The following is a 15,938-nucleotide window of genomic DNA, read 5'->3' as shown; positions in this document are numbered from 1 at the left end:
GTACTGACACGTCTGAGGAAAAATCAACTTTATTGTAAGTTAGAGAAGTGCACTTTTGAAGTATCTTCCATACCGTTCCTTGGTTACATCATTTCTGGATCAGAGCTATGTATGGATCCAGGTAAGGTACAAGCTATCCGAGATTGGTCCACTCCTTCAACTCTCAAGGGGATTCAGCGATTTCTTGGCTTTGCGAATTTCTATAGGAGATTCATCAAGAATTATTCTACGTTAGCTGCTCCCATCACAGCCCTAACTCGCAAGGGAGCAAATCCTACGAACTGGTCTTCTGAAGCAATCAAAGCCTTCTCTGATTTAAAGCAAGCCTTTGTGTCAGCCCCCATTCTTCGACAGCCTGATTTGAATCGTCCCTTTCTACTAGAGGTGGATGCATCTACAGAAGCAGTAGGAGCTGTGTTGTCACAAGTCTTTGAAGATAAAAAGGTCCATCCCTGTGGATATTTCTCCCGTAAGTTCCTCCCGGCAGAACGTAATTATGCAATCGGTGAGCAAGAGTTACTTGCCATCAAGTTGGCATTTGAGGAGTGGAGATACCTTCTAGAAGGAGCTCAACATCGCATTACAGTTTATACTGATCATAAGAATCTTCTGTATCTGCAGTCAGCTCAGTGTCTGAATCCACGACAAGCTCGATGGGCGCTTTTCTTCTCACGATTTGATTTCAAACTCACCTATCGTCCAGGGTCTCAGAACAAAAAGGCAGATGCCCTTTCCCGGTCCTTTGCTTCTTCTGAATTAAATGATGCTACCACGAATCAAGCCATTGTGAATCCTACGTCCTTTTTAATGACTCGAACCTCTCCAGTTCCTCCGCTTGGCAAGACCTTTGTCGCCACAAGTCTTCGAAAACGGCTGCTTACCTGGGCTCACTCCTTTTCCTTCATGGGTCATCCTGGGGTTCTAAAGACTCTCAAATTTATTTAACAATCTTATTGGTGGCCACGTCTCAAAGCCGATGTTCAAGAGTTTATAGCAGCATGTCCTAAATGTGCCCAACATAAGAGTCTAAGAAGTTCTCCACCAGGTCTACTACATCCACTATCCATACCCAAACAACCATGGACTCATATCTCAATGGATTTCGTGACCGATCTACCTCCATCAAAAGGGCGAAATACCATTTGGGTGATAGTGGATCGATTTTCGAAAATGGCACATTTCATTTCATTAACTGGGTTACCATCAGCCCCTTTACTAGCCAGATTGTTCATCTCTGAAATCTTCAAGTTGCATGGCCTTCCTCGAGAATTTATCTCTGATCGGGGAACACAGTTTGTGGCCAAGTTTTGGAGGTCGCTTTGTTCATCTTTAAATGTCAAGTTGAACTTTTCTTCTGCATATCATCCTCAGACAGATGGACAAACTGAGAGAGTCAACCAAGACCTTGAAACATTTCTCCGGCTATATATATCGTCCTCACAGGATGACTGGCTTGACTACCTTCCATTGGCAGAATTTGCTCATAATAATCTCTTCCATTCATCTTCAGAATCTACGCCCTTTTATATTAACTTCGGCTTTCATCCTCGTGTGCCAGAGTTTCATCCATTGCCAGCCCTAGAGGTCCCAGCGGCAGATCAAGAGCTTCAACGTCTATCTAGCATCTGGAGTTGTGTACGTAAGTCCTTGGTCAAAACTTCCGCTCGTTATAAATCTTTTGCAGATAGAAAACGTAAAGCTGTACCGAATTACAAAGTGGGAGACCAAGTTTGGATTTCTACGCGCAATCTCAAGTTCAAAGTTCCTTCTAAGAAATTTGCTCCCAGGTTTATTGGTCCATTTTCCATTGTAAAGGTACTCAACCCTGTGTCATACAAAGTCAAGCTGCCACCGTCTTTGAGAATTCCTAACGCCTTTCATACATCTTTACTGAAGCCTTTGATTCTCAATAAGTTCCGTACTACCCAGTCCAAATCTCCTAAAGTTCACTCTTTGCAGAATGAGGAATTTGAAGTTAAAGAGATTGTGGACTCACGTTCCCGATATGGACGTTTACAGTTTCTGGTCGACTGGAAGGGTTACGGTCCGGAGGAGAGATCCTGGGTTTTCTCTGAAGATGTTCATGCTCCAAGACTGGTACAGAAATACTTCTCCAAAAATCCTGACAAGGTTCAAAGGTGTTCGGAGACCACCCGTAGAAGAGGGGGTACTGTCACGAACCGGTCTCTCACCTTTGCGGGTTCTGGGGTTCATCCGTTGCCAGTGCGGTTGCTCGCGGTGCTGTGTGCCCGTGTGGGGACACGGCGTGATCAATGGCACAGGTAATGCAGAGTCTGGGAACTGTGAGTGCGGGGACCAAATGGCCTTAGGCACTGCGGTGTGTCTGCTGTATAGGAGGTGGCCATGTTGGAGACCAAATAGCTAATACTGAGCACTTGTGAAAACACCTGTGAGCAGGTGTAAGCCAATCCCGTGCTTGTGCTGCCTTTAAGTAGGCTGGGATTATGTCACTCTGGGCCAGTGCTTTGTTGTATCAAAGCTGTGCTCTAGCTCTGAACTCTCTCCGTGCATTCCTGTGTGATTCCCGTGGTTCAGATATCGCCTCCGTTCCCAGAGGTCCGTTTGCAGCCTTCACTGCCAAAGATTCACCGGCTCTCCATTGTGCTATCAGTCAATTGCACACCTATTGGAAATACTTGGATTCCCAGTGTCCTGCATGAGGTTACCTTGTCTGTCTGCCTTTCATACAAAGTCTGGAGGATTCCAATCCCCTCAGCTGTTCGTTTGTTCAACTCTGCATTTAACCCATTCATCACCCTGCCATCTACTACAGTTTCACAGTGATCTCCGGAACCCGCAAGTAACCCAATTCAGTACTTTTATTTTCTATGTTGTCATTACAAGGATAATTCTTCACAGTCTCTCAGTTAACTCTTAAAACTCCATTGCAAATTCTTACAGTTAATTCTCCATGTCTGCATTAACCAGTTAAACTCAATCTGCAGCTCAGCATCAAAGCTTGTTTATATTTGGACAATTCAACATTTATTCTTCAGCTTGTTTTTGCATATGTTTCCATGAACATTTCTTTTATTTATTTCTGAGTTTTCTCTTGCATATTATTTCTGCCATTCCTGCAATACTTCAGTATAATGATGATTAACAACTAGTCATTTAACTCCTTACTGAATTGTTACTTTAATAAATATATGAAACGGAACTTCCTTCGTCCTCCCTGTTTTCTTCATACCCCAGCACCTACACCTGTGGTTGGTTCCAGGTTAACGGATTCACAAAAACACCCGGACCTGACAGCAATGAATGAACCTCACCCTGGGAGAGCAATCTTCATGACCATGGTATCTCCTATGCAAAATAAGTATGTTTTTGGATAGGGCTGGGGAGGGCCGCTGCTCAGGCACATCTCAGTCAAGTAAAGGAGATTCAATTGAGGCAGCACAAGGGAACTCTCATCTGGGGACAACAACTGCAGGGAGAACACATATTTTCAGATGAACATGGGAGGGCAGAAGGCTGCCTAATACTGAAGCACCCCCAAACAACAAACCAAAAGCAACAACTAGTACAAGCATTCCTGGGGGAAGGTCTGCAGAAGACGGATTTGCATACGGTGATGTCATCCAAGCAGTGGGCCTAAATTGGCTGGAACCCTCATCTGCATATGAAAAGAGAAAAGGGGTATGCAGGGCATGGCGGCCTTTTGCGGCGCTTGGATGATCCCTAGTTCGCATTAAACACCCCCACCCTCCTTCGGTGTGGGGCTCATGTTGGCCATGCCCCAGCCCCTGAAGCATTCAAGCTGATTTCTTGCAGCAGCTGGGCACTGTAACAGCTCCAGAGCTGCTCTGTAAGGCAAGTAAAAGGGTGTGGGCCCTGCAGCACTACCTGTAGTTTGCATTGTGCATTGTAAGGCACAAAGTAAGCAGACGGGAGGAGAAGTCAGGATAGTGCACAAGGGTATTGAAGGGAGGGGCTCAAGAAAAAAGAAGTGGAAACAGACAGCAAACTAGGCTGGAGAGAGACCTGAGACAAAGAGATCTGAATTATATGAGAGCCGACCAGGGGAAACACAAATTATGCAGTCAAGTTTTCCACATTTGGGGAAATCGTAGGGGCAGCACACCCAGAGTGCAATGGGTGAGCCTTGCCCTGGGAGAAGCAACTTCATGATCATAGTATCTCACCTGGCAGGTAAGTAGGAGTTGGCCTAGAGCTGGGGAGGGTCGCTGCTCGGGCACCCCCCTGTCAAGTGAAGGAGATCCAACTGAGACAGCACAAGGTAACTCTCGAAAGAAGAACAAGTCTAGAGGAAAATCTGAGACAAAGAAATCTGACTTTTACCAGAGCTGACCAGAGGAAAGCACAAGCACAGTCCCCCACTACCACAAATAATGCAGTAGAGTTTCCCACATTTGGGGAAATCACAGGGGTCAGCATACCCAGAATGCAATGAATGAACCTCACCCTGGGAGAACAATCTTCATGACCATGGTATCTCCTATGCAAAATAAGTATGATTTGGGATAGGGCTGGGGAGGGCCGCTGCTCAGGCACATCTCTGTCAAGTAAAGGAGATTCAACTGAGGCAGCACAAGGGAACTCTCATCTGGGGACAACAACTGCAGGGAGAACACATTTTCAGATGAACATGGGAGGGCAGAAGGCTGCCTAATACTGAAGCACCCCCAAACAACAAACCAAATGCAACAACTAGTGCAAGCATTCCTGGGGGAAGGCCTGCAGCAGATGGATTTGCATATGGTGATGTCATCCAAGCAGTGAGTCAAAGTTGGCTTCAACCCTCGTCTGCATATGAAAAGAGAAAAGGGGCATGCAGGGCATGGCGGCCTTTTGCGGCGCTTGGATGACCCCTAGTTCGCATTAAACACCTCCACCCTCCTTCGGTGTGGGGCTCATGTTGGCTATGCCCCAGCCCCTGAAGCATTCAAGCTGATTTCTTGCAGCAGCTGGGCACTGTAACAGCTCCAGAGCTGCTCTGTAAGGCAAGTAAAAGGGTGTGGGCCCTGCAGCACTACCTGTAGTTTGCATTGTGCGTTGGAAGGCACAAATTAAGCAGACGGGAGAAGTCAGGATAGTGCGCAAGGGCATAGAAGGGAGCGGCTCAAGAAAAGAGAAGTGGAAACAGACAGCAAACTAGGCTGGAGAGAGACCTGAGACAAAGAGATCTGAATTATACGAGAGCCGACCAGGGGAAACACAAATTATGCAGTCAAGTTTCCCACATTTGGGGAAATCGCAGGAGCAGCACACCCAGAGTGAAATGGGTGAGCCTTGCCCTGGGAGAAGCACCTTCATGATCATAGTATCTCACCTAGCAGGTAAGTAGGAGTTGGGCTAGAGCTGGGGAGGGTCGCTGCTCGGGCACATCCCTGTCAAGTGAAGGAGATACAACTGAGGCAGCACAAGGAAACTCTCGAAAGAAGAACAAGGCTAGAGGAAGATCTGAGACAAATAAATCTGACTTTTACCAGAGCTGACCAGAGGAAAGAACAAACACAGTCCCCCACTACCACAAATAATGCAGTCGAGTTTCCCACATTTGGGGAAATCATAGGGGTCAGCATACCCAGAATGCAATGAATGAACCTCACCCTGGGAGAACAATCTTCATGACCATGGTATCTCCTATGCAAAATAAGTATGATTTGGGATAGGGCTAGGGAGGGCCGCTGCTCAGGCACATCTCTGTCAAGTAAAGGAGATTCAACTGAGGCAGCACAAGGGAACTCTCATCTGGGGACAACAACTGCAGGGAGAACACATATTTTCAGATGAACATGGGAGGGCAGAAGGCTGCCTAATACTGAAGCACCCCCAAACAACAAACCAAATGCAACAACTAGTGCAAGCATTCCTGGGGGAAGGCCTGCAGCAGATGGATTTGCATATGGTGATGTCATCCAAGCAGTGGGTCAAAGTTGGCTTAAACCCTCGTCTGCATATGAAAAGAGAAAAGGGGCGTGCAGGGCATGGCGGCCTTTTGCGGCGCTTGGATGACCCCTAGTTCACATTAAACACCTCCACCCTCCTTCGGTGTAGGGCTCATGTTGGCTATGCCCCAGCCCCTGAAGCATTCAAGCTGATTTCTTGCAGAAGCTGGGCTCTATAACAGCTCCAGAGCTGCTCTGTAAGGCAAATAAAAGGTTGTGGGACCTGCAGCACTACCTGTAGTTCGCATTGTGCGTTGCAAGGCACAAAGTAAGCAGACGGGAGAAGTCAGTATAGTGCGCAAGGGCATAAAAGGGAACGGCTCAAGAAAAGAGAAGTGGAAACAGACAGCAAACTAGGCTGGAGAGAGACCTGATGCAAAGAGATCTGAATTATACGAGAGCCGACCAGAGGAAACACAAATTATGCAGTCAAGTGTCCCACATTTTGGGAAATCACAGGAGCAGCACACCCAGAGTGCAATGGGTGAGCCTTGCCCTGGGAGAAGCACCTTCCTGATCATAGTATCTCACCTGGCAGGTAAGTAGAAGTTGGGCTAGAGCTGGGGAGGGTCGCTGCTCGGGCACCCCCCTGTCAAGTGAAGGAGATCCAACTGAGGCAGCACAAGGGAACTCTCGAAAGAAGAACAAGGCTAGAGGAAGATCTGAGACAAAGAAATCTGACTTTTACCAGAGCTGACCAGAGGAAAGCACAAACACAGTCCCCCACTACCACAAATAATGCAGTCAAGTTTCCCACAATTGGGGAAATCACAGGGGTCAGCATACCCAGAATGCAATGAATGAACCTCACCCTGGGAGAACAATCTTCATGACCATGGCATCTCCTATGCAAAATAAGTATGATTTGGGATAGGGCTGGGGAGGGCCGCTGCTCAGGCACATCTCTGTCAAGTAAAGGAGATTCAACTGAGGCAGCACAAGGGAACTCTCATCTGGGGACAACAACTGCAGGGAGAACACATATTTTCAGATGAACATGGGAGGGCAGAAGGCTGCCTAATATTGAAGCACCCCCAAACAACAAACCAAATTCAACAACTAGTGCAAGCATTCCTGGGGGAAGGTCTGCAGAAGACGGATTTGCATACGGTGATGTCATCCAAGCAGTGGGCCAAAGTTGTCTGGAACCCTCATCTGCATATGAAAAGAGAAAAGGGGTATGCAGGGCATGGCGGCCTTTTGAGGCGCTTGGATGACCCCTAGTTCGCATTAAACACCCCCACCCTCCTTCGGTGTGGGGCTCATGTTGGCTATGCCCCAGCCCCTGAAGCATTCAAGCTGATTTCTTGCAGCAGCTGGGCACTGTAACAGCTCCAGAGCTGCTCTGTAAGGCAAGTAAAAGGGTGTGGGCCCTGCAGCACTACCTGTAGTTCGCATTGTGCATTGTAAGGCACAAAGTAAGCAGACGGGAGGAGAAGTCAGGATAGTGCGCAAGGGTATAGAAGGGAGGGGCTCAAGAAAAAAGAAGTGGAAACAGACAGCAAACTAGGCTGGAGATAGACCTGAGACAAAGAGATCTGAATTATACGAGAGCCGACTAGAGGAAACACAAATTATGCAGTCAAGTGTCCCACATTTGGGGAAATCACAGGAGCAGCACACCCAGAGTGCAATGGGTGAGCCTTGCCCTGGGAGAAGCACCTTCCTGATCATAGTATCTCACCTGGCAGGTAAGTATGAGATGGGCTAGAGCTGGGGAGGGTCGCTGCTCGGGCACCCCCCTGTCAAGTGAAGGAGATCCAACTGAGGCAGCACAAGGGAACTCTCGAAAGAAGAACAAGGCTAGAGGAAGATCTGAGACAAAGAAATCTGACTTTTACCAGAGCAGACCAGAGGAAAGCACAAACACAGTCCTCCACTACCACAAATAATGCAGTCGAGTTTCCCACATTTGGGGAAATCATTGGGGTCAGCATACCCAGAATGCAATGAATGAACCTCACCCTGGGAGATCAATCTTCATGACCATGGTATCTCCTATGCAAAATAAGTATGATTTGGGATAGGGCTGGGGAGGGCCGCTGCTCAGGCACATCTCTGTCAAGTAAAGGAGATTCAACTGAGGCAGCACAAGGGAACTCTCATCTGAGGACAACAACTCCAGGGAGAACACATATTTTCAGATGAACATGGGAGGGCAGAAGGCTGCCTAATACTGAAGCACCCCCAAACAACAAACCAAATGCAACAACTAGTACAAGCATTCCTGGGGGAAGGTCTGCAGAAGACGGATTTGCATATGGTGATGTCATCCAAGCAGTGGGCCAAAGTTGGCTGGAACCCTCATCTACATATGAAAAGAGAAAAGGGGTATGCAGGGCATGGCGGCCTTTTGCGGCGCTTGGATGACCCCTAGTTTGCATTAAACACCCCCACCCTCCTTCGGTGTGGGGCTCATGTTGGCCATGCCCCAGCCCCTGAAGCATTCAAGCTGATTTCTTGCAGCAGCTGGGCACTGTAACAGCTCCAGAGCTGCTCTGTAAGGCAAGTAAAAAGGTGTGGGCCCTGCAGCACTACCTGTAGTTTGCATTGTGCATTGGAAGGCACAAAGTAAGCAGACGGGAGGAGAAGTCAGGATAGTGCGCAAGGGCATAGAAGGGAGCAGCTCAAGAAAAGAGAAGTGGAAACAGACAGCAAACTAGGCTGGAGAGAGACCTGAGACAAAGAGATCTGAATTATACGAGAGCCGACCAGGGGAAACACAAATTATGCAGTCAAGTTTCCCACATTTGGAGAAATCGCAGGAGCAGCACACCCAGAGTGAAATGGGTGAGCCTTGCCCTGGGAGAAGCACCTTCATGATCATAGTATCTCACCTAGCAGGTAAGTAGGAGTTGGGCTAGAGCTGGGGAGGGTCGCTGCTCGGGCACCCCCCTGTCAAGTGAAGGAGATACAACAGAGGCAGCACAAGGAAACTCTCGAAAGAAGAACAAGGCTAGAGGAAGATCTGAGACAAATAAATCTGACTTTTACCAGAGCTGACCAGAGGAAAGAACAAACACAGTCCCCCACTACCACAAATAATGCAGTCGAGTTTCCCACATTTGGGGAAATCATAGGGGTCAGCATACCCAGAATGCAATGAATGAACCTCACCCTGGGAGAACAATCTTCATGACCATGGTATCTCCTATGCAAAATAAATATGATTTGGGATAGGGCTGGGGAGGGCCGCTGCTCAGGCACATCTCTGTCAAGTAAAGGAGATTCAACTGAGGCAGCACAAGGGAACTCTCATCTGGGGACAACAACTGCAGGGAGAACACATATTTTCAGATGAACATGGGAGGGCAGAAGGCTGCCTAATACTGAAGCACCCCCAAACAACAAACCAAATGCAACAACTAGTGCAAGCATTCCTGGGTGAAGGCCTGCAGCAGATGGATTTGCATATGGTGATGTCATCCAAGCAGTGGGTCAAAGTTGGCTTAAACCCTCGTCTGCATATGAAAAGAGAAAAGGGGCGTGCAGGGCATGGCGGCCTTTTGCGGCGCTTGGATGACCCCTAGTTCACATTGAACACCTCCACCCTCCTTCGGTGTGGGGCTCATGTTGGCTATGCCCCAGCCCCTGAAGCATTCAAGCTGATTTCTTGCAGAAGCTGGGCTCTGTAACAGCTCCAGAGCTGCTCTGTAAGGCAAATAAAAGGTTGTGGGACCTGCAGCACTACCTGTAGTTCGCATTGTGCGTTGGAAGGCACAAAGTAAGCAGACGGGAGAAGTCAGGATAGTGCGCAAGGGCATAAAAGGGAACGGCTCAAGAAAAGAGAAGTGGAAACAGACAGCAAACTAGGCTGGAGAGAGACCTGATGCAAAGAGATCTGAATTATACGAGAGCCGACCAGAGGAAACACAAATTATGCAGTCAAGTGTCCCACATTTTGGGAAATCACAGGAGCAGCACACCCAGAGTGCAATGGGTGAGCCTTGCCCTGGGAGAAGCACCTTCCTGATCATAGTATCTCACCTGGCAGGTAAGTAGGAGTTGGGCTAGAGCTGGGGAGGGTCGCTGCTCGGGCACCCCCCTGTCAAGTGAAGGAGATCCAACTGAGGCAGCACAAGGGAACTCTCGAAAGAAGAACAAGGCTAGAGGAAGATCTGAGACAAAGAAATCTGACTTTTTACCAGAGCTGACCAGAGGAAAGCACAAACACAGTCCCCCACTACCACAAATAATGCAGTCGAGTTTCCCACAATTGGGGAAATCACAGGGGTCAGCATACCCAGAATGCAATGAATGAAACTCACCCTGGGAGAACAATCTTCATGACCATGGCATCTCCTATGCAAAATAAGTATGATTTGGGATAGGGCTGGGGAGGGCCGCTGCTCAGGCACATCTCTGTCAAGTAAAGGAGATTCAACTGAGGCAGCACAAGGGAACTCTCATCTGGGGACAACAACTGCAGGGAGAACACATATTTTCAGATGAACATGGGAGGGCAGAAGGCTGCCTAATATTGAAGCACCCCCAAACAACAAACCAAATGCAACAACTAGTACAAGCATTCCTGGGGGAAGGTCTGCAGAAGACGGATTTGCATACGGTGATGTCATCCAAGCAGTGGGCCAAAGTTGTCTGGAACCCTCATCTGCATATGAAAAGAGAAAAGGGGTATGCAGGGCATGGCGGCCTTTTGCGGCGCTTGGATGACCCCTAGTTCGCATTAAACACCCCCACCCTCCTTCGGTGTGGGGCTCATGTTGGCTATGCCCCAGCCCCTGAAGCATTCAAGCTGATTTCTGCAGCAGCTGGGCACTGTAACAGCTCCAGAGCTGCTCTGTAAGGCAAGTAAAAGGGTGTGGGCCCTGCAGCACTACCTGTAGTTCGTATTGTGCATTGTAAGGCACAAAGTAAGCAGACGGGAGGAGAAGTCAGGATAGTGCACAAGGGTATAGAAGGGAGGGGCTCAAGAAAAAAGTAGTGGAAACAGACAGCAAACTAGGCTGGAGATAGACCTGAGACAAAGAGATCTGAATTATACGAGAGCCGACCAGAGGAAACACAAATTATGCAGTCAAGTGTCCCACATTTGGGGAAATCACAGGAGCAGCACACCCAGAGTGCAATGGGTGAGCCTTGCCCTGGGAGAAGCACCTTCCTGATCATAGTATCTCACCTGGCAGGTAAGTATGAGATGGGCTAGAGCTGGGGAGGGTCGCTGCTCGGGCACCCCCCTGTCAAGTGAAGGAGATCCAACTGAGGCAGCACAAGGGAACTCTCGAAAGAAGAACAAGGCTAGAGGAAGATCTGAGACAAAGAAATCTGACTTTTACCAGAGCTGACCAGAGGAAAGCACAAACACAGTCCCCCACTACCACAAATAATGCAGTCGAGTTTCCCACAATTGGGGAAATCACAGGGGTCAGCATACCCAGAATGCAATGAATGAAACTCACCCTGGGAGAACAATCTTCATGACCATGGCATCTCCTATGCAAAATAAGTATGATTTGGGATAGGGCTGGGGAGGGCCGCTGCTCAGGCACATCTCTGTCAAGTAAAGGAGATTCAACTGAGGCAGCACAAGGGAACTCTCATCTGGGGACAACAACTGCAGGGAGAACACATATTTTCAGATGAACATGGGAGGGCAGAAGGCTGCCTAATACTGAAGCACCCCCAAACAACAAACCAAATGCAACAACTAGTGCAAGCATTCCTGGGGGAAGGCCTGCAGCAGATGGATTTGCATATGGTGATGTCATCCAAGCAGTGGGTCAAAGTTGGCTTAAACCCTCGTCTGCATATGAAAAGAGAAAAGGGGCGTGCAGGGCATGGCGGCCTTTTGCGGCGCTTGGATGACCCCTAGTTCACATTAAACACCTCCACCCTCCTTCGGTGTAGGGCTCATGTTGGCTATGCCCCAGCCCCTGAAGCATTCAAGCTGATTTCTTGCAGAAGCTGGGCTCTGTAACAGCTCCAGAGCTGCTCTGTAAGGCAAATAAAAGGTTGTGGGACCTGCAGCACTACCTGTAGTTCGCATTGTGCGTTGGAAGGCACAAAGTAAGCAGACGGGAGAAGTCAGGATAGTGCGCAAGGGCATAAAAGGGAACGGCTCAAGAAAAGAGAAGTGGAAACAGACAGCAAACTATGCTGGAGAGAGACCTGATGCAAAGAGATCTGAATTATACGAGAGCCGACCAGAGGAAACACAAATTATGCAGTCAAGTGTCCCACATTTTGGGAAATCACAGGAGCAGCACACCCAGAGTGCAATGGGTGAGCCTTGCCCTGGGAGAAGCACCTTCCTGATCATAGTATCTCACCTGGCAGGTAAGTAGGAGTTGGGCTAGAGCTGGGGAGGGTCGCTGCTCGGGCACCCCCCTGACAAGTGAAGGAGATCCAACTGAGGCAGCACAAGGGAACTCGCGAAAGAAGAACAAGGCTAGAGGAAGATCTGAGACAAAGAAATATGACTTTTACCAGAGCTGACCAGAGGAAAGCACAAACACAGTCCCCCACTACCACAAATAATGCAGTCGAGTTTCCCACAATTGGGGAAATCACAGGGGTCAGCATACCCAGAATGCTATGAATGAAACTCACCCTGGGAGAACAATCTTCATGACCATGACATCTCCTATGCAAAATAAGTATGATTTGGGATAGGGCTGGGGAGGGCCGCTGCTCAGGCACATCTCTGTCAAGTAAAGGAGATTCAACTGAGGCAGCACAAGGGAACTCTCATCTGGGGACAACAACTGCAGGGAGAACACATATTTTCAGATGAACATGGGAGGGCAGAAGGCTGCCATATTGAAGCACCCCCAAACAACAAACCAAATGCAACAACTAGTACAAGCATTCCTTGGGGAAGGTCTGCAGAAGACGGATTTGCATACGGTGATGTCATCCAAGCAGTGGGCCAAAGTTGTCTGGAACCCTCATCTGCATATGAAAAGAGAAAAGGGGTATGCAGGGCATGGCGGCCTTTTGCGGCGCTTGGATGACCCCTAGTTCGCATTAAACACCCCCACCCTCCTTCGGTGTGGGGCTCATGTTGGCTATGCCCCAGCCCCTGAAGCATTCAAGCTGATTTCTTGCAGCAGCTGGGCACTGTAACAGCTCCAGAGCTGCTCTGTAAGGCAAGTAAAAGGGTGTGGGCCCTGCAGCACTACCTGTAGTTCGTATTGTGCATTGTAAGGCACAAAGTAAGCAGACGGGAGGAGAAGTCAGGATAGTGCACAAGGGTATAGAAGGGAGGGGCTCAAGAAAAAAGAAGTGGAAACAGACAGCAAACTAGGCTGGAGATAGACCTGAGACAAAGAGATCTGAATTATACGAGAGCCGACCAGAGGAAACACAAATTATGCAGTCAAGTGTCCCACATTTGGGGAAATCACAGGAGCAGCACACCCAGAGTGCAATGGGTGAGCCTTGCCCTGGGAGAAGCACCTTCCTGATCATAGTATCTCACCTGGCAGGTAAGTATGAGATGGGCTAGAGCTGGGGAGGGTCGCTGCTCGGGCACCCCCCTGTCAAGTGAAGGAGATCCAACTGAGGCAGCACAAGGGAACTCTCGAAAGAAGAACAAGGCTAGAGGAAGATCTGAGACAAAGAAATCTGACTTTTACCAGAGCTGACCAGAGGAAAGCACAAACACAGTCCTCCACTACCACAAATAATGCAGTCGAGTTTCCCACATTTGGGGAAATCATAGGGGTCAGCATACCCAGAATGCAATGAATGAACCTCACCCTGGGAGATCAATCTTCATGACCATGGTATCTCCTATGCAAAATAAGTATGATTTGGGATAGGGCTGGGGAGGGCCGCTGCTCAGGCACATCTCTGTCAAGTAAAGGAGATTCAACTGAGGCAGCACAAGGGAACTCTCATCTGGGGACAACAACTGCAGGGAGAACACATATTTTCAGATGAACATGGGAGGGCAGAAGGCTGCCTAATACTGAAGCACCCCCAAACAACAAACCAAATGCAACAACTAGTACAAGCATTCCTGGGGGAAGGTCTGCAGAAGACGGATTTGCATACGGTGATGTCATCCAAGCAGTGGGCCAAAGTTGGCTGGAACCCTCATCTACATATGAAAAGAGAAAAGGGGTATGCAGGGCATGGCGGCCTTTTGCGGCGCTTGGATGACCCCTAGTTCGCATTAAACACCCCCACCCTCCTTCGGTGTGGGGCTCATGTTGGCCATGCCCCAGCCCCTGAAGCATTCAAGCTGATTTCTTGCAGCAGCTGGGCACTGTAACAGCTCCAGAGCTGCTCTGTAAGGCAAGTAAAAAGGTGTGGGCCCTGCAGCACTACCTGTAGTTTGCATTGTGCATTGGAAGGCACAAAGTAAGCAGATGGGAGAAGTCAGGATAGTGCACAAGGGTATAGAAGGGAGGGGCTCAAGAAAAAAGAAGTGGAAACAGACAGCAAACTAGGCTGGAGAGAGACCTGAGACAAAGAGATCTGAATCATATGAGAGCCGACCAGGGGAAACACAAATTATGCAGTCAAGTTTCCCACATTTGCGGAAATCGCAGGGGCAGCACACCCAGAGTGCAATGGGTGAGCCTTGCCCTGGGAGAAGCAACTTCATGATCATAGTATCTCACCTGGCAGGTAAGTAGGAGTTGGGCTAGAGCTGGGGAGGGTCGCTGCTCGGGCACCCCCCTGTCAAGTGAAGGAGATCCAACTGAGGCAGCACAAGGGAACTCTCGAAAGAAGAACAAGGCTAGAGGAAGATCTGAGACAAAGAAATCTGACTTTTACCAGAGCTGACCAGAGGAAAGCACAAACACAGTCCCCCACTACCACAAATAATGCAGTCGAGTTTCCCACATTTGGGGAAATCACAGGGGTCAGCATACCCAGAATGCAATGAATGAACCTCACCCTGGGAGAACAATCTTCATGACCATGGTATCTCCTATGCAAAATAAGTATGATTTGGGATCAGTGGCGTAACTAGAAATTTTTCTCCCCCAAGCCAAAAAATTCGTTGGCGCTCCCCACAATTGGCACTATTAAAGGGATAAATGTGCGCGCGCCGCAAAATAGGGGGTGTGGCTTCGTCGGGATGGGCGTGTCTTTACTGTTCCAGTGGGACCTGTTGGACAAGTGGTCCGGATCCCACCTACACACGCACCGGAGGATAATCCTGTCTTCCAAGACCAGAATCTCACTCCATTGGTGGCTGCACAGTTCTCACCTCCTAGAGGGGCGAAGGTTCGGGATCCAGGACTGGATCCTAGGGACCATGGATGCAACCCTCCGAGGCTGGGGAGCAGTCACACAGGGGGAAAACGTCCAAGGAAGATGGTCAAGTCGGGAAAGTTGTCTCCACATAAATGTTCTGGAGTTAAGGGCCATTTAATAACTGCAGACACAGTACGCACTGGGACGGGTGCCCAGCATCCTCTACGGACTAAGAGAAAAGGATTTACCGGTAGGTATTAAAATCCTATTTTCTCTAACGTCCTAGAGGAAGCTGGGGACTCCGTAAGGACCATGGGGATAGACAGGCTCCGCAGGAGACATGGGCACTTTAAGAAAGACTTTAGTTCTGGGTGTGCACTGTCTCCTCCCTCTATGCCCCTCCTCCATACCTCAGTTTGATACTGTGCCCAGTGGAGACTGGGTGCTTTTCAGGAGCTCTCCTGAGCTTTCTGACAGAAAGTATTTTGTTAGGTTTTTAATTTTCAGGGAGCACTGCTGGCAACAGACTCCCTGCATCGAGGGACTGAGGGGGGAGAAGCAGCCCTACTCTCCGAGTTGCAAGGTCCTGCTTCTTAAGCTACTGGACACCATTAGCTCCAAAGGGATTAGCTCCAAAGGGATTGGTACGCAGGATCTCACCATCGCCGTCCGTCCCCCTCGCAGAGCCGGAAGATAGAAGCCGGGTGAGTATAGGAAGAAAAGAAGACTTCAGAGGCGGCAGAGGACTTCATGATCTTCATTGAGGTAACGCACAGCACTGCAGCTGTGCGCCATTGCTCCCATACACCTCACATACTCCGGTCACTGTAA

The 15,938-nt window shown here is 49.0% G+C and overlaps 17 non-coding genes and 3 pseudogenes across 17 annotated transcripts; all 20 read right to left on the bottom strand.

Moving 5' to 3' along the window:
* Positions 1-4,039: 4,039 nt before the first annotated feature.
* LOC135014741 (U1 spliceosomal RNA) lies at positions 4,040-4,181 on the bottom strand (annotated as a pseudogene).
* A 152-nt stretch (positions 4,182-4,333) lies between these two features.
* Positions 4,334-4,497, bottom strand: LOC135014786 (U1 spliceosomal RNA). The gene has a single exon (XR_010213182.1). It is a non-coding gene; the product is annotated as a U1 spliceosomal RNA (small nuclear RNA).
* Positions 4,498-5,166: 669 nt separating this feature from the next.
* On the bottom strand, positions 5,167-5,329 carry LOC135014750 (U1 spliceosomal RNA). Its single transcript, XR_010213152.1, has one exon. It is a non-coding gene; the product is annotated as a U1 spliceosomal RNA (small nuclear RNA).
* Positions 5,330-5,481: 152 nt separating this feature from the next.
* Positions 5,482-5,645, bottom strand: LOC135014785 (U1 spliceosomal RNA). The gene has a single exon (XR_010213181.1). It is a non-coding gene; the product is annotated as a U1 spliceosomal RNA (small nuclear RNA).
* A 671-nt stretch (positions 5,646-6,316) lies between these two features.
* On the bottom strand, positions 6,317-6,479 carry LOC135014740 (U1 spliceosomal RNA). Its single transcript, XR_010213148.1, has one exon. It is a non-coding gene; the product is annotated as a U1 spliceosomal RNA (small nuclear RNA).
* Positions 6,480-6,631: 152 nt separating this feature from the next.
* Positions 6,632-6,795, bottom strand: LOC135014796 (U1 spliceosomal RNA). The gene has a single exon (XR_010213191.1). It is a non-coding gene; the product is annotated as a U1 spliceosomal RNA (small nuclear RNA).
* Positions 6,796-7,497: 702 nt separating this feature from the next.
* On the bottom strand, positions 7,498-7,632 carry LOC135014734 (U1 spliceosomal RNA; annotated as a pseudogene).
* A 152-nt stretch (positions 7,633-7,784) lies between these two features.
* On the bottom strand, positions 7,785-7,948 carry LOC135014794 (U1 spliceosomal RNA). The gene has a single exon (XR_010213189.1). It is a non-coding gene; the product is annotated as a U1 spliceosomal RNA (small nuclear RNA).
* A 674-nt stretch (positions 7,949-8,622) lies between these two features.
* Positions 8,623-8,785, bottom strand: LOC135014756 (U1 spliceosomal RNA). The gene has a single exon (XR_010213154.1). It is a non-coding gene; the product is annotated as a U1 spliceosomal RNA (small nuclear RNA).
* A 152-nt stretch (positions 8,786-8,937) lies between these two features.
* On the bottom strand, positions 8,938-9,101 carry LOC135014793 (U1 spliceosomal RNA). The gene has a single exon (XR_010213188.1). It is a non-coding gene; the product is annotated as a U1 spliceosomal RNA (small nuclear RNA).
* A 671-nt stretch (positions 9,102-9,772) lies between these two features.
* LOC135014739 (U1 spliceosomal RNA) lies at positions 9,773-9,935 on the bottom strand. The gene has a single exon (XR_010213147.1). It is a non-coding gene; the product is annotated as a U1 spliceosomal RNA (small nuclear RNA).
* Positions 9,936-10,088: 153 nt separating this feature from the next.
* LOC135014799 (U1 spliceosomal RNA) lies at positions 10,089-10,252 on the bottom strand. Its single transcript, XR_010213194.1, has one exon. It is a non-coding gene; the product is annotated as a U1 spliceosomal RNA (small nuclear RNA).
* A 673-nt stretch (positions 10,253-10,925) lies between these two features.
* On the bottom strand, positions 10,926-11,088 carry LOC135014725 (U1 spliceosomal RNA). Its single transcript, XR_010213134.1, has one exon. It is a non-coding gene; the product is annotated as a U1 spliceosomal RNA (small nuclear RNA).
* A 152-nt stretch (positions 11,089-11,240) lies between these two features.
* LOC135014798 (U1 spliceosomal RNA) lies at positions 11,241-11,404 on the bottom strand. The gene has a single exon (XR_010213193.1). It is a non-coding gene; the product is annotated as a U1 spliceosomal RNA (small nuclear RNA).
* A 671-nt stretch (positions 11,405-12,075) lies between these two features.
* LOC135014738 (U1 spliceosomal RNA) lies at positions 12,076-12,238 on the bottom strand. The gene has a single exon (XR_010213145.1). It is a non-coding gene; the product is annotated as a U1 spliceosomal RNA (small nuclear RNA).
* A 152-nt stretch (positions 12,239-12,390) lies between these two features.
* On the bottom strand, positions 12,391-12,554 carry LOC135014801 (U1 spliceosomal RNA). The gene has a single exon (XR_010213196.1). It is a non-coding gene; the product is annotated as a U1 spliceosomal RNA (small nuclear RNA).
* A 672-nt stretch (positions 12,555-13,226) lies between these two features.
* LOC135014724 (U1 spliceosomal RNA) lies at positions 13,227-13,389 on the bottom strand. The gene has a single exon (XR_010213133.1). It is a non-coding gene; the product is annotated as a U1 spliceosomal RNA (small nuclear RNA).
* Positions 13,390-13,541: 152 nt separating this feature from the next.
* LOC135014787 (U1 spliceosomal RNA) lies at positions 13,542-13,705 on the bottom strand. The gene has a single exon (XR_010213183.1). It is a non-coding gene; the product is annotated as a U1 spliceosomal RNA (small nuclear RNA).
* A 692-nt stretch (positions 13,706-14,397) lies between these two features.
* Positions 14,398-14,539, bottom strand: LOC135014753 (U1 spliceosomal RNA; annotated as a pseudogene).
* Positions 14,540-14,691: 152 nt separating this feature from the next.
* On the bottom strand, positions 14,692-14,855 carry LOC135014766 (U1 spliceosomal RNA). The gene has a single exon (XR_010213163.1). It is a non-coding gene; the product is annotated as a U1 spliceosomal RNA (small nuclear RNA).
* Between the last annotated feature and the right edge of the window lie 1,083 nt (positions 14,856-15,938).

This window comes from Pseudophryne corroboree, unplaced genomic scaffold, assembly GCF_028390025.1.
Source record: "Pseudophryne corroboree isolate aPseCor3 unplaced genomic scaffold, aPseCor3.hap2 scaffold_288, whole genome shotgun sequence".
Classification (NCBI taxonomy): domain Eukaryota; kingdom Metazoa; phylum Chordata; class Amphibia; order Anura; family Myobatrachidae; genus Pseudophryne; species Pseudophryne corroboree.
The sequence above is the reverse complement of the archived record's forward strand: the minus strand, read 5'-3'. Positions and strand labels throughout refer to the sequence as shown.